Source organism: Panthera onca, chromosome A3 (genome assembly GCF_046562875.1).
Source record: "Panthera onca isolate mPanOnc1 chromosome A3, mPanOnc1 haplotype 2, whole genome shotgun sequence".
NCBI classification, from domain to species: domain Eukaryota; kingdom Metazoa; phylum Chordata; class Mammalia; order Carnivora; family Felidae; genus Panthera; species Panthera onca.
Window position 1 is genome coordinate 75,944,486 of NC_138341.1, and position 17,466 is coordinate 75,961,951.

Here is a 17,466-nt window from a genome sequence, read left to right on the forward strand (position 1 = left end):
AGAATAGTCCATTCCTTATAGTAGTGTCCATTGTATTATAAGGTCCTTTCCTTATATTAGATATATTCTATATCTTCTCTTATATCATTTGTTAACTCTTTTATGACGTGCCTTTGCTTTTCCAGTAACTTGAGTAGTTTGAGCTCCCTCATTTCCTACCCTCTCCATGCCTTTACACAGTGCCCCCAGATCTACTGGACTGATGGAAACAGCTTATTTTCAGTAGGGTTTCCTAAGGAATATGAAATAGCCTAAATCTTGCAAATTAAATAGAGAGCCACCTTCGATATACTCATGGGGAATAATTTAACTGAAAGTTTTTTGAAAACTAAGCAAAAAAGAGGTAGCAAGACACATTGTTGACCGATACCTCCATGGTCATTTATATCCATAGGGTTCTACATGTTTTTTCTGCCAGTCTGTCTCCCCTGCCCATTTTACTGTCAGTCCTTTCAGACTAAGAATTAGGTGTTCTTATCTTATGACCCATTAGGCTTACGCCCATGCCCTGAACACAGCAGATGCTCGACATGAACCTTTGCTTGAGAGTCATCCATGGGTAATTGTATGTTCTGTTTATTCAGACAAAGAAAAGTTAACTGTTTCATGCACTGGATGAAATCCTTCACCAAACCTCCTCCGAGCTTCAGTGCAGCTGGGTCCCAGAGTGTCATTTCATTTCATGTTCCAGGAAGACTGGACCCAAGGGCACTCCGCTCCCTCTGCCCCCGCTGCCCGCCCCCCTCCCCACAGTCCTCCTCCAAAGTAGCTTAGACACATCCACCAGGCTTGCCAACACCTGGGGGCAATAAGGGCACACCTTATTTCACAAACAAGAGAATCTGTGTGAAGAGGAGGCCAGAGACTTCTCACAAAGTCACATACATAATCACAGACACACAATGCTGGGAAGCAGAAGGAATGCTTCTTGAAGATCAGCCTTCTTTTCAAAGACCTAGATCACACTCATTCCCTAGATTATAATAAATGTGTATGAAAGACCAGTACCCTTTTCAGTCTCAAGAAACAGTGGAAATCAGGAAGACACTCAGCTTAGACTCAACACAGCTGCCTCATGCCACCAGTGCCACTAGGAAGCACTTGAGACAATTCAAAGGCCACTTGATTCCTTTCCACCAGATGAGCCTGTCTTTCCTCTACAGCCTTATTTTCTCTCTGCCCATTCTTTGCTTACCCTTTGAGTTCATTCTCATCTGTTCCTGAGGCCTGCCTATACCACCTAGCACATTATTCAGGCTGGCACTCAAGGTGATTTTTAGCAAACAAAAGTAAAACTGTCTTCCCTTATTTTTTCCATTAATTATTTTTATATAGGAGGCAGAAAAAAAATACAAATACCACAGCATTACCCTTACGCTATGTCTTTACGATTAAAGTAAGAAGTCTGGAGACAACATAAGCCTTTAAGAATAGTAGGCCTAGGGGCGCCTGAGTGGCCCAGTCGGTTAAGCGTCTGACTTTGCTCAGGTCATGATCTCGCGGTCCATGAGTTCGAGCCCCGCGTCGGGCTCTGTGCTGACAGCTCGGAGCCTGGAGCCTGTTTCGGATTCTGTGTCTCCCTCTCTCTGACCCTCCCCTGTTCATGCTCTGTCTCTCCCTGTCTCCAAAATAAATTAAAAAAAAAAAAAAAAAAAAAAAGAATAGTAGGCCTAAGAGGCACCTCGGTGGCTCAGTCGGTTAAGCGTCCGACTCTGGCCCGGGTCATGATCTCACGGTTGGTTAGTTCAACCCCACGTCAGGCTCTGTGCTGACAGCTGAGAGCCTGGAGCCTGCTCTGGATTCTGTGTCTCCCTCTCTCTCTGCCTCATGCTCTGCCACTCCCTGACTCACACTCTGTCTCTCTTTCTCAAAAATAAAAAAACACTAAAAAAAAAAAAAAAAAGCAGGCCTGAGAAGTCTTTTGCCCAAATGTCAGGATACTAGATGGCAAGATAGGTAAGGATAGCTCAGTAGATGCATGCATAGCTAATCTTGGTAACAACGATGGTATTTCTCTTCTAAAGCCCTGATTCATGTCTGGGATCAGACAAAATATAAGATTACAAAAATTCCGAACAATGGAACTTGACCCTATAATGTGAACAGCCAGATGCATGTGTTTGAGTCTAGTGGTTCACGTCTGGGGTTGTTTTTGCAAGATTAGGCTATCCTCTCACCTGAGAAAACTGTTCATCCTGACACATGGAAAATCATATTTGCCCCAGGAAGGGACCAGACTGAAGGGGCTCATGAGATCATCTTCCTCTGTAATTCTTTGAGAGGAGCTTAAAAAGATCAACGTTAGAAAAAGAAAAGAGGCAGGCATGAATTAATTATGTTAGAATCTAGAAAAATTAGCAGTGACGATAGAGAAATAACTACTGCTTTGCTCTTGAATGTAATCTTAGTGAGGGAAAAGCTGACATTAACAAGATATTTATATTTTCGTACTATTATTTGAAAGATTCTTTAGGTTGAGAAGATAATGTGTGAGATGAAGGAGGCAATTGAGATTTACAAAAATCACTATCAGGGGATCTGAAGAAGATCAGAAGGGATACATCCACCTGATCTATAACACAAAAAGGAGGGAGGCCCCACTTCCTGAAGCACGTAGCCTTGGTCGCTCCATGTCCGGTTTACGTAGCACAAAATAGGCTCATGGCACTCGTGACTCCAGGAAATGGCATTAGCTGGACATGTTTGGAAGTGCAGGAAGGCTTCGGGAAATTTCATGGCTGACAGATTAACATTGGGATATTAAAGGAAGCTTGTAAATACAATTGACCAGAGACCAACATGGGTTTGAACTACAAGGGTCCACTTGTACGTGGATTTTTTCCGATTAATACAGCACAGTACTAAGTGTTTCTCTTCCTTATGATTTTCTTAGTAAAGTTTTCTTTTCTCTAGTTGCCTTTATTATAAGAATCCAGTGGATAATACATACGACATACAAAATATGTGTTAACCGACAGTTTACGTTATCGTTAAGGCTTCTGGTCAACAATAGGCTATGGGTAGTTAAGTTTTTGGGTAGTCAGAAGTTATATGGGGAATCTCAACCGCACAGGGGTGGATGGCCCTAACTCCTGCATTGTTCAAGAGTCAACTGTATTTCTAATCTTTTCAAGATTAATATCACACTAGCTTTTACTAAGATGCCGGCACTGTATGGTGTGCTTTACTTATGTTATGAAGCCATTTAATTCTCCATCACTGCCATGGGGATGATTTCTCCACCATGTAAATGAGGAAACTGAGGTCTACAGAGGTTAGGTAATTTGCCCAAGTCAGAGCTAGTGAATGGCAAAGCTAGGATATTAAGCCAGGCAGTGTAACTCCAAAGCTCATGCTCTTAAATTATGTGCAACCCAGTGCGTATTTACATTTTTCAGAGGAATTCAAACTCTGAAACACTCAAAACAAAACTCTACATAAAAGGGGAATCAAATCAGAGAAGATATTTCTTTGTATTATGTTGTTATAAAAGGTGTTTTAAAACGATTAAGAACCACTGATCATTTCACTTATGATGGTTCTATTTAAAGTACTATTTCTATTCCATTTTACCAAAAGTCATATTATTGATACTCATATAGTCATATTGTCTGTTTGATGACACATCAATAGTAAAATGACTTTTAAATTGTCTGTTGCTTAATGTGGATATTCAAAACCTATGTATTTAGTGGAGGGATGTGTGTTCCACAAGGAAAACTCATTTTTCAAACAGGAGGGAAATGGGTGCTCACTGGGTCCTTGGTAGATGTCCCCCTTTCCTCCCCCCAACCCCCGCCCAGGGCAAAAACCAAGACTGCAATAAAATCACATACAATCCCTGGGTCAACCAAGTTGGGGTTGTATAGCTTGTTTGGTTGTATAGCTTACCACCTGGTAGCTGCTCAGACAGTCCAAAATGTGAATCAATCCTAAAGATTTACAAATGCATTAGAAGCTTTTAAGTTACCCTAGTGTCCTTAGGTAATTTAACCTAATCACAAAATTAACTTGTATTCCCAGAAAACCCAATCAGCTTCTAGTAAATGGGGTGCCCTCAGAAACAGGGTGAATAGGGCAAAATAGCCCAGAATTGAAATACCTCCATGGATAGTCCTCAAAATGAGTGATCGTCACTTGGTTATTGAGCATTGACTGACTACAAATGAAAAAACTAAACTTAACATTCGGGTGACCGGCCTTTGCCACATAGGATTAACCTAACAGAGTGGAATTGAACACGGGGCTTTGGGATATCATCAGTATCCAAACATCCAGCCACAGAAGACAGGAGCTGGTGTTGAAAATTATTGTGACGACACATATGTCATCCAGAAACTATACCACTGCTTCAGCCATACTTGTCTAGTGCTTTCTGTGTAGCAGGCTTTATTCCAAGGGCTTTTCTATTTATGAAGTCACCTCCTACAACCCATGACAACATTATGAAGTAGGCACCATTATCAGTGCCATCTTATGGATGACGAAACTGAAATTCGGACACTAAGGAATTTGCCCATTCACCCGACGAGGGAGTGGCAGAGTTGCAACTGAGATCCACACGGTCTAGGTCCAGCATCTGTGCTCTCAACCACTAAGTAAACTGTCCACAAGAACTGAAATAACATAACACCCCCTGGGAAAGTCTGAAAGATGGTACTGCTGCCTGTGCAACAGGCAAACCATGATCCAGTTGTATCTACTACCTTGCCAAAGACACCCTGGAGACTCAAATGAACACAATAAACTAAGAGCTCGCTCACCCATTAGGAGTTTCGGTCAAGTATCCTGACCTGAATTAGCTTTGTTAATGTCCCACGTTGGCTTTGTTAATATACCCAGTCTATCTAGTTTTGATTGGAATGTTTCTTAAATATCAAAGACCAGTCTTGATTTGCTTTCTTGTATCTTGTTTTCTCCATGTCAAAAAGCCAAAGGAAATAAGTGTAACTCAGGATATCATGAAAAGATCACACCCGCTGTGGAACAAGCCATTTGGGAAGCTAACTGGGTAGTTCAGACAACCCAGAGATAATCTTCTCCACCACTTGAGGGCTTGGGCTTGCCAGCGACTACAAATGAGTTCTTTCTATCTATCCCTCTGCCAGCTAAGAAGGCAAAACTGGCTATCTAAGGCTTGTGCCACTGACCACGAGTGCTGGAGCAGGCAAAGGTCAGGAAAGGGCAGGGGCAATTAGTCACGTGTATCGGAAAGAGCAGAACATATCTCCTGCTTGTGTATTTTCTTGATGTCATGCCAATTTTTTATAAAAGAAAAAAAATCAGAAATCATATTGCATCCTACAATTTTACTTTAGAGGGGTATTTCCTTTCTCTTGAGAGGCCTTGGCTCCATCAGAAAGATAATAAGACATCTATCTATGAGGAATTAGAAGAAGCACAGTGTTTTGCTTTGGATTCTCATTAGGAAAGATTTCATACGAAGCGGATGGCAGGATTTTAGACTTCTCAGCTATCTCTCATGACACACTGAAGGAACCTTAGTTCCTTTCCTCCTGTTTTTTTTTTCAACGTTTTTTATTTATTTTTGGGACAGAGAGAGACAGAGCATGAACGGGGGAGGGGCAGAGAGAGAGGGAGACACAGAATCGGAAACAGGCTCCAGGCTCCGAGCCATCAGCCCAGAGCCTGACGCGGGGCTCGAACTCACGGACCGTGAGATCGCGACCTGGCCGAAGTCGGACGCTTAACCGACTGCGCCACCCAGGCGCCCCTCCTGTTTTTAATCTCTAATAACGACTCAGGTAGAAGAAAGGTAGTCTTTTAGATTTCACGGGGGGAAGGGAGGGGAGTTCTGAGTATTCTCCTCGAATCTGGGGGAAAAAAATAGCCTATTCCAAATAGAAATCGAACAATACTGACCGACACCCTAACTTTCACAGCACTGCCTTGAATGCTGAAAGACACAGGAAAGAAAGAAATATCTGTGGAAGATGCGGTTTCTCTCTCAGGAGATAAAACCATAGTACACACACAAAAAGTACAGTTTCACCTACAAACACATAAATGCATATGTAAATTTAAGAATACTTTAATATGCTGGCTTCTCAAAAAAGAAACTGTAAATAAATGGGAGGTTTATTATTATTTTGAGTAACCACTGTCATTCTGGGTTTAAGATTATCAACAGGCTCCTTACCACTGAAGTCCAACCTGAAGGAGGAAGAGGTCCACCTTTTCCAATATACTGCCTTAAAGTAAAGGGAGCAGGGGCGCCTGGGTGGCTCAGGCCGTTAAGTGTCTGACTTTGGCTCAGGTCATGATCTCACAGTTCGTGGGTTCAAGCCCCGCATCAGGCTCCGTGCTGACAGTTCAGAGCCTGGAGCCCGCTTTGGATTCTGTGTCTTCCTCTCCCTCTGCCCCTCCTCCACTCATGCTCTGTCTCTCTCTGTCTCAAAAATAAATAAAAACATTAAAAAAAAAAAGTAAAAGGGTCCATTGGGTACCTCAGAAAGTTATTTAAAATGGCTTATATATATTTTAAAAATAGAAAAGGGCAACTTGCTATCTTTAGGCTGAAGTTAACACAGTGGTGGGGGTGGAGTAGAGAAAAGACTAGTTTCCTATTAAAAATGGAGACCTCAATGATTTCCTTAAGACTAAACTCACATTAAGAAAATCCTGATTTGAAAAAAATTGGATAATAAAAAACCAAAAAGCATTCAGTGAAAAAAAAATCCTTCTGACAGACTAATAAGGACTTTAATATGATAATCTGGTGTTTATCTGCGCTTGGCTTGTGCAATTGCCGTTTTCTCGGCTATTATGCAAGAGCTGTAAAATGAAGAATACCTAATTGCCTCCTGGAGAAAAGTATTACTACCGAAGTGACTTAAGCAAACACATTCTGAACTAACAAAGTATTTTAAAATAATCTGAGCTGAAAAGTGAATGACAGGTAAATGACTGCCATTAACTGTTCTACAGGTGCCCCTGGCTCTGGCCCATTTTTTTAGCGAACACCCACCAGCCTCAGGACAGCTACAGCAGCAGTGTGTCAAACACGTTTGTAACTCGGTGCTCCCCTCTTACCTGCCACAATGCCTGTCCGCTTGAAGCCCTACTCTATCTACTGCTGGGTGAATTCACGACAGGGGATATTCTCGGCTTCTGTTTTTAGAGTGATGTGATGTTACCGCAGGTAGAGGTGTCAGGTAAAATGGAGCAAGAGGTAGGCACGGTGGCCCCAACGACTCTCCAGGCAAGAAACAAAATCGAAGCTGGAGGAAAGCTGGAAGAGGCAAATGGAACCCTGTCCTACCCGACAGGAGTAAGTTTTCTGGACGTGGTTTTCCAATTTGCAAAAGAAGTTGATAGGCCTTTGCTCTCAAACTGCATAGAAAGTATAGTATACAAGGACATGGTTGATACACTGTCACATAACTTAGGAAGCGCTCCCTTTGTTCTGGGAGATAATATTTTTTAAAACTATAAATAGAATTGTTGAAAGTTCAGAAATAATAGAAGTGCTTCAACCAGTGGGTAAATGTGGGGCATACGGACTATTCCCAAACCATCTTTCTTTCCGCCTCCATTGCCCACTCCAGGTAGGTTCTCCGCTCTGCCCTGGCAGCCTGCCTCACTGGAAGCCCAGAGACTCTGCTGAGCCGAAGCCGCCTCTTCATCGTTCAGGTTTTCCTCGGGGCTGGTTCTTTGCATCCATTCACCAAGCTCTTGCAGACCTCCTGGGCCCTAACTCTGGTAATTCTGTTTTCTTAGTTTGGAGGCACCTCGTCCTAATTCTGGTAATTCTGTCTTTCTCGTTACTTCCTTCTCAAATACCTGGCTTCTCACTGTGCCTGATGTCTTCAGCTGCCTGAACTCTGGCTGGCCTCCCAGCCTGTACCATTGATTTCTGGGACTTTCAATTCTACCTGGTTTTGTTTCGATGGTCCAACTTCTTGCTTAGTGTGCCCAGTCTGGATCTGTTCCATTTTTGGACATAATACAGGTGAATCAAAAAGTGATTTGCCGAAGTTTGAAATGTCAAGTGTAGAGTGAAGGCCTGCAGGTAGCAACACCGGTTTTCATCGCAGGGAACGGCGACTCCGCGTTAGACACTCCACTGCTTCAAGTCACTTGGCTGGTCTAGTGTATTACGTCTTGATGATGCGACAAATAACCACTCCAGGTTAGATTTCTATCCTCTTCTAAGGAGCAGCCCCAGCTATATAATCTTGGGTCTGGAAGGAATCATATTTAGTCCAGCCTCTCCTCTGCTTTAAAGGCCATTACTCAGAATCAAAGTCACGTTCAGAACCTTTTTAAAACCGAATTCTGATCAATTTCATTGCCTGCAGAAGAATCTTCAAAGATCCCCACTGTCTACTGGCCTACAAAGTGAGGGTTATGAACCTAGGGTGTGCAAGACGAAGCATGGAATGCAGGAAAAGAGTACTGCAATGTCGATTTGCGTTTATATTATCCCACTTACATTTCCTTTCTTTTTGGTATATTTTTTAGTGTATATCTCAACCTAGTAGTACATATATATAGTTTATTAATAAATGTGTATACCTATGTTGGGGGTAGTATGCAGAAATCTTTTACAGATGGGAAGTGCAATAAAAAATGTTTGGAGGACAGTGGCCTTCAGGACAGTGACTAGCCCCTTACAGCAGCAATTAAAGTAGCTTAAAATCTCCCTTCAACCTGCCATCCCTGTCACCTCACCCACAAATATTACCTCCACCTGGACACCCTACACTTCCTCCACACTGAGTTGCTAGACTGTAAGCTCTATGAAGGCAGGAATTATGAACATCTTACTCACCCCTTGGATGCCCAACCCTTAGTACATTGCATAGCATCTAACGGATACTAAAGACAGATTTACTAAATGAATGATTACTTAATTAAACTAGTTTTATATGCACATTGTGCTATTTCATCTGTCTGAACCTTTCCATTTATTGCTTTCTCTTTGCAATATCCTTTCTGCCAGCTCTCGACCCGGGCAACACCTGTGAAACTAGGACTAATTTCTTCATCAATACCTCTGCCCCTACCCTGCAGCTATTTATGTCTTCTTTTTAGCCTCCCACATACCTTTCTAATTGTTTATAATACATGTTTGTCTTCTCTGACGTTCCTTTGTATCCTCAAATCCTGGCATGGTACTTAGCAGATTGCAGGCGCTCAATAAATCAGTGTAACGGGGTGTATAAGTGAATTTCTAAGCAATTACTTATTAATCTTTAAAAGGCATTAGAATGCTTCTGCTTCTAGTGAGGACTGAAAACGAGTACCAGACTTGACCTTCAACTGCAAACACTTGGACTAAATATATGAAACCACTGTTTTCAGCTACTGGACAACAGGCAGCATAGGACTGTGATCTCCAGGAGAAGGGAAATAAATGAGGTGAGCCTGAAGATCACTCCAGGCAGAAGATGGATGATTTGCTGAGTTGAGGAGATTAAGCCTGAATTAGGGGAAGCTGAGGTAGCTGGAATTGACAGGGCAGAATATCAGAGAGGAGGGAGCGATGCACAAGTAGAACTTCAAAAACGTGAATAGGTTCTTTCTTGAATCTTTGCCTAAGCATTAAGCTCTGCTTCCACAGAGTGACTTCTTGAAGCTGGGCAAAGAACGCCAGGCTGGATGGTGTTCCAGTTCAGCTAGCCAATACTGGAAGGATATCATTACATAATGGAAGCATTCAGTGAAGAGCCCGAAAGGATCCCAAAAGATCCCCTTTGGTAGTAGGGCTAAACTAGCCAGAAAGTAAAGGCTACTCTAGACACATCCCAGCAAATTTTAAAAACAAAACATAAGCAAGACTTCAATGACACAAGCTGATCCACAGCAGCTTAACTGACTACCAAGAGAAAACAAAATTCAGACCTTTAACAATGTAATGTTCACATCTTGCATCCTGAAAAACTTACCAGACTTACAAAGAAGAAAAAAAGTGATCAAAAGAGAAGAAAATTTGCCCAATAGAAATAGACCCAGAAGTGACAAGATGATGGATTTAGGAGTTATAAAAAGATGTTACAAACGTATTCAAGCGGGTGCCTGGGTGGCTCAGTCGGTTAAGCGTCTGACTCCTGATCTCGGCTCAGGTCATGATCTCAGAGGTTCATGAGATTGAGCCCCGCGTCAGGCTCTGCACTTCAGTATGGAGCTTGCTTGGGATTCTGTCTCTCCTTGTCTCTGCCTCTCTCTCTCTCCCTCTCAAAATAAATAAATAAACATAAAGAAAAACATTTGAGAATTAAAGGAAAACATGAACACAATGAACAGAGAAATGGGAACTATTAAAAAAACAAGGAATCAAGTACACTTTTAGAGCCAAAAATATACAATGTCTGAGATTAAAAATTCACGAGATGGGGTTTAATGTCAGATAAATCTATGGGTGAAAAGACTGGTGATAGTGACAGCTAAGCAAATTGAAGGAAAGACAGAAAAAAGGATGAAGAAAATGAACAGAGCTTCAGTGACATATGGGACAATATCAGTGTAAAACATACATATAACTAAACCTTTAAAAAGGACTGGGGAGGGAAATAAACTCAAAGAAACAAGCCCAAAACTTGATGAAAATTATCAACCCAAAGATCCATGTGACCAGCAAACCCCAGGCAGAATAATTACAAAGAAAGGCACATTAAGGCACCTCATAATCAAATTACTGAAAACCAGAAATAAAGAGAAAAATCTTAAACCAGTGTCTCCCCTCCAAAAAGACATAGTGTATTCAGAAGAAAAAAAGATAAGAATTATCACTGATTTCTCACCAGAAATATACAAGCCAGAGAACAATGAAATGATATCTTTAAAGTGTTAAAGAAAAAAAAAAAAAACAAACCTGTGAAACTAAAAGTCCTATCCAGAAAAGAGTGTTAAAGAAAAAAAATGCCATAAGCCTAAAATTCTATGTCCAGTGGAAAGAAACTTTAATAATGAGGGAAAAATAAAACCTTTTCCTGACAAACAAAAGATGACAGAAGGCATTGCTGGCCAACCTGAATATAAGAAATGATTAACAAAGATCTTCAAGCAAAAGGAAATGACACCACATTTACAGTGAGATTTACATAACAAATGAAGAGCACTGGAAATGGTAAATATGTGGGTAGTATATATATTTTCTTCTTGTTTTTAAGTTGTGTTAAAAGATAATTAACTGCTGGGGCGCTTGGGTGGTTCAGTTGGTTAAGCGTCCAACTTCAGCTCAGGTCATGATCTCATGGTCTGTGAATTCGAGCCCCGCATTGGGCTCCGTAATGACAGCTCAGAGACTGGAGCCTGCTTCGGATTCTGTGACTGTGTCTCTCTCTGCCCCTCCCCTGGTCTCTCTCTGTCTCTCAAAAATGAATAAATGTTAAAAAAAAATTTTTCTTTAAAAGATAAGGAACTGTTTAGGCAAAAATAAAAACATTGTGTGGTGAGGTTTATGACATATGTAGAAGTAAAATGTTTGATACCAATAGCATAGAGGAGAGAATGGAAAGAGTGAAAGTATATTCTTGATGGTTCTAATATTACATGTGAAGCAGTATATAATAGTACTCCTTTATCCATGTGGATACGTTCCAAGACCCCTGGTGGGCACCTGACAGTGGTGGATAGTACCAAACCCTACATATGCTATGTTTTTTCCTATACATACACACCTATGATAAGGTTTAATCTCTAAATCAGGTACAGTAAAAGATTAACAACAATAACTAACAATAAAATAGAACAATGATCACAATATACTGTAATAAAAATTATGTGAATGTGGTCTCTCTCTCAAAGTATCTTTTTTTAAATTAATTTATTTTTTTCTCTCAAAGTATCTTATTGTACTCTACTCATCCTTCTTCTTGTGATGAAATGATAAAATGCCTATGTGATGAGATGAAGTGAGGTGAATGATGTAGGCACTGTGACATAGCATTAGGATCCTCTTTCCTTCTACATCAGAAGGAAGATTGGCTGTTTCCAAAAAGAGATTGGCCATGGGTAACTGAAACCATGAAAAGTGAAACCATAAATAAGGGGTGCGGGGGGGAACTACTGAAATACCATTTGAAGGTAGATCAGTTAGTTATAAAGTTTAAACCTTACAGAAGCCACTAACATTTTTTAAAAGTTCATTTATTTATTTTGAGGGAGACAGAGACAGTGCAAGTGAGGGAGGGGCAGAGAGAGCAGGAGAGAGAGAGTTCCAAAGAGGCTCTACAACAACACTGTGCAGCCTAATATGGGGCTTGAACCTACGAATCGTGAGATCATAACCTGAGCTGAAATCAAGAGCTGGACGCTCAACCAACTAAGCCACCCAGGTGCCCCAGCAACCTCTAACTTTAAACAGAGGTATAGTAACTGAGCCAATAGCCGAGAAAAATGGAATGCTAAGAAATAATTCAAACAAAAGAAGACAATAAAGAAGAAAAAAAGAAAAATACCAAATGGGACAAATAAAAAACAAATAGCAAGATATTAAACTCAAACACAGCTATATCAATAATTAAATTGAGTCCAATTAAAAGCAAAGTTTGCCAGTAGGCTCAAAATCCAAGACTCAACTATATGGCTGTCCACAAGAAACATACACAAAATATGAAGAAACAGATATGTTAAACATAAATGGATGGAAAAAGATATACCATGCAAATACTAATCATAAGAAAGCTACAGTAGTTATATTAATATCAGACAAAATAGACTCTATACAAAGAATATTACCAAGGATAAAAAGGGACATTTCATAAATATAAAGGAATCAGCAAAATATGAAAACATGTAGCAATAATTAATATATATGCAACAAATACAAGGGCTTTAAAATATATGATGTAAAAACTGACAAAAGAAAAGAAAAATAGACAAATACATAATTATAGTAGGAGATTTCGTCACTCCTTTCTCAGCAATTGATAGAATAAGTAGACAGAAAATCAGTAAGGATACAGAAGACAAGAGTAATACTACCAGAAAACTTGATTTAACTGACATATATAGAACAATATATCAAACAATGGCAGAATACATATTTTTTTTCAAATGCATATGGAACATTCATCAAATGAAAACATATGAAGGGCCATGAAACCAGTCTCCATGATTTAAGATTAAGTTCTACAGAATCCATTCTCTGACCAAACTAAAATTAAGTTATAAATCAATAACATACAGATGTCTTAAAAATCTCCAAATACTTGGCAAACAACATACTGCCAAATTATCCATACATTACATAAATCACAAGAAAAAAATTTAAATATTTTAAACTAGTAGTATTTTGAATACTAATTAAAATATATTGAAATCTGTTGGGTGTGTAGTGCTTAGGAGGGAAATTTGCAGCATCGAATGCTTACATTAGGCAAAAAGAAAGGTTTAGAATCAACGACTTCAGCTTTCATATTTATTTGGAAGCTAGAAAAAGAAGAGCACATTAAAACCAAAACAATTAGAAATCAGGAAATAAAAAAGATAAAAGGACAAAGCAGTGAAATAGGAAAGGGACAAACAACAGCGGAAATCAATGAAATCAAAAGCCAGTTCTTTGAAAAGATCAATAAAGTTGATAAACCTCTAAGTAGACAGCTTAAGGAAGAAAAAAGATATGAAACACAAATGTTGGGAATGAAATAGGGGACACTGCTACAGATCCTATGAACACGAAAAGGGCAACAACGGGATATTATAAACAACTTTATGCTCATAAATTTGAAAAATTACAGGAAATACACAAATTCCTCAAAAATTGTCAAAACTGACACAGAAGAAACAAACAATTGGAAGCACCCTCTGTATTTAGTTGACAATGTAAATAAGAACTTTCCCTTTACAAAGAATGCTCTAGGCCAGATGACTTCATCGGTTGAGTCTGTCAAACATTTAGGGAAGAATTACTATTAATCTTATACAAAGTCTTTCAGAAAAGGGAAGAGCAAAAAATAGCTACCAATTTATTTTATGAGTTCAGCAATAACTGGACAAAGAAACTACAAACAAACTTGAAGAAAAATACAAACCATGATGGCTGGTATGGACATAGATGACATAATCCTTAACAAAATAGTAGCAAATCAAATAGAGTCATATCTAAATATCTAAATATCTAAACATCTTATGACAAAAAGCTGTTGATTCCAAGAATAAAAGGTTGGATCAACATGGAAAATCAAACGTAATCAAGTGTATTTACCATATTTAAAATAAATAAGAAAAACTATACAACACTTTCAAAAGATGCAGAGAGATAACTTGACAAAATACATATTCATGACAAGATTTCTCAACACACCAGAAATAGAGAGACACTTCCTCATTTTAATAAAGGGCATCTACAAAAAACCCTATACGTAGCATCATAATTAATGGTAACATACCAAATACTTTTCCCTAAGATCAGAAACAAGAGAATAATATCCACTCTCAACACTTCTTTAAAAAAAATTTTTTTTAGTGTTTTTATTTATTTTTGAGACAGAGAGAGACAGAGCATGAGCAGGGGAGGGGCAGAGAGAGAGGGAGACACAGAATCTGAAGCAGGCTCCAGGGTCTGAGCTGTCAGCACAGAGCCTGACACAGGGCTTGAACTCACAGACTGTGAGATCATGACCTGAGCTGAAGTCGGATGCTTAACCGACTGAGCCATCCAGGCGCCCCCTACTCTCAACACTTCTATTCAGAGTTGGACTGGAAGACCTGTTTCCAGGTTATATAAAGAACTACAATTCAATAAAAAGAAGCATACAATTCAATTAAAAACAACGCAAAAAATTTAAGTGGAATCATCAAACTTCACAAAAGAAGACATACAAATGGGCAACAAACACATGAAAGATATTCAACACCAGTAATCACCAGGGAAATGCAAATTGAAGTCATAATGAGATGCAGTATATAGTCGCTATAATGGCTGAAAAATTAAAAAGACTGACTCTACCAAGTGTTAGTGAGGATGTGAAGCAGCTGAAACTCATACACTGCCCATGGAAATGTAAAATGGTCAAACCACTTTGGAAAACTTTAGCAGTTTCTGAAAAAGTGAAACATACACCATACGACCCAGCCATCTGACAACTAGGTATTTATCCAAGAAAAATGAAAATGTACGCCCATAAAAAAAACCTACCACAAATGTTTCTAATAGTTTCATTCACAATAGCCTCAAACCAGAAGCAATCCAACTGTTAATCAACAGATGAATGGATGAACAAATAGGGGTAGCATACTAATACAATGGAATACTACTCCAAAATAAAGGAGACTGAATTGCTGATATACAACAATGTGGAAGACTCTCTAAAAACAAAAACAAAAACAAAAACAAACAAAAAAACAAAAAAAGCCCACAAAGATTTGAGGGGAAAAGATACCCACAAAAGATTATATACTATATAATTCCATTTATATAGAATTCTACAACAAGCTAAACTAATCCCTAGTGACAATACACAGATCTGCAGTTTTCTGGATTTGGGGCTGGGGCTGGAGCTGGGAGTTCATCACAAAGGAAATGAGGGCACTTTTCCGAGGGCTAGAAACATTTTATAACTTGACTGGCATAGTGGTTACACATGAGTTGTTAAAACTCATTGAGATATACCTTTAAAATGGGTGCATTTATTGTATGTAAATTGGAACTTTTATAAAGTTGATTTTTAATTTATTTTATTAAAAATTTTTTTTAATGTTTTTATTTGTTTTTGAGAGAGAGAGAGAGACCGAGTGCAAACAGGGGAGGGGCAGAGAGAGAGGGAGACGCAGAGTCCGAAGCAGGCTCCAGGATCTGAGCCATCACCACAGAGCCTGATGCGGGGCTTGACTTGAGATCATGACCATGAGATCAGACCTGAGCCGAAGTCGGACGCTTAACCGACTGAGCTACCCAGGTGCCCCATAAAGTTGATTTTTAAAAGTTAAAAAAGACTCTAGACACAAATAAGTAGAAGTTTTCCTTGCTAGCTACTGTACTATGAGAAATGAGAAACCAAGGCCATTTTGAGATCAAAATGAATAACTTTGTAGTTTGAATTATTCCTTACTCTTACCTTTACCTTTGTCTGTCTGGAGACTGTGGACTGCTAGAGAATGACTTATATAAATAACCTCATCATCCACCCTATTGTTCAAGCCAGTAACTTAACAGTCCTAACTTGATGCTTACCTTTCCTTCACTATCCCCCCACAACCAGTACATAACCATGTCCTGATTTCTATTTCCAAACTACATCTTAAATTCATCTATTTCACACCATTACTACTGCCATGACCACAATCCAAATGACTATTATTTCTCAATTAGAATAATGCAATAATCTTTTATACACCTTTCCTCAGTCCACTCCTGCCCCTCTAACAAATCTATTCTCCATGAAGCAAAAAGAGCAATCTTCACAAGATACAAATAAGATCATGTTCTTCCTCTGGCCCAAACTCTTCCCTGGCCTCCCATCACACTTAGAATAAAACCCATACCCTTTATGTGGCCCACCAGGCTGCTCTGTGGTGCTGGCCCCAGCCATCTCACCAAGTTCATCTTGAGCCGTTCTCACCCTTCCTTCCACACTTCAGCCTTAATTACTGTCCCTTCATTCCTCAAACAGACCAAACAATTTCCTTTTTTCAAGGCCTTTGCACTAGTGTGCCCTGCCTAGAATAAGTCTTCTCAGCTTTTCACTTGACTGGCCCATGCTCATGCGTTACATCTCAGCTTATATGTCACTTCCTCAGAGAGGCCTTCCCAGACCACCTTAGGTAAAGAACCTTCCTCCTGCTCATTTCCTTATGCTACTTCGAACAGTCAGGAACGCAGGTAGTGCTTTGGAAAGGTAACAGTAACGATAATAACCATTACATGTATTGTGTATGATCTCTTATGTGCCAGGCCCTGTCCTTAGAACTTTATACATATTAAGTCACTTAATCCTCTTGGCAACCCTAAAGGCAAGAACTATTATAATTCTCACCTTACAGATGAAGAAACAGATGAAACACAGAGGAATTGACTAACTTTTTCAAGGACACATAGCCAAGAAAGGGTGAAGCCTGAATTCTAAACTAGGCAGTCTGGTTTCAGAGTCCATGGTCTTAAACATTAACCTTGTTGGAAAAAGGAACCTTCTTTTGAGAAAAAGCATAGGAACGAAGGGTGAATATCCAAGTCATCTATTACGCCTGAAGATACTGGCTAGAGGCAAGGTTGGGGAATGGAGAAAAGTGTGGATCGAAAATAGCTCCTGTGGGGAATGGGTAAAACGGCCACCAGGTGGTACCAAGGGGCCACTTAAAGCTGGAAATCACACTTGTGTAATGGTGCCATCAACAGTCACACATTTTTCTTCAACAGCATTTAGCAGAGATTAACAGGAGCAGAGAAAAACAACTGTTAGCTTTATATGTAGTTGGTGATTGAATGAGTAAGCATAAAAGAGGGCCAAGGGATGAAAGCTTTCAAGGGACAGATGACAGTGCTACTGAAATGCTCAACTT

At 39.6% G+C, this 17,466-nt stretch overlaps 1 protein-coding gene across 5 annotated transcripts in view; it reads right to left on the reverse strand.

Moving 5' to 3' along the window:
• Positions 1-17,466, reverse strand: part of CAMKMT (calmodulin-lysine N-methyltransferase) — a 405,610-nt gene that overhangs the window by 121,564 nt on the left and 266,580 nt on the right. The gene's annotated exons all lie outside the window — the stretch shown is intronic.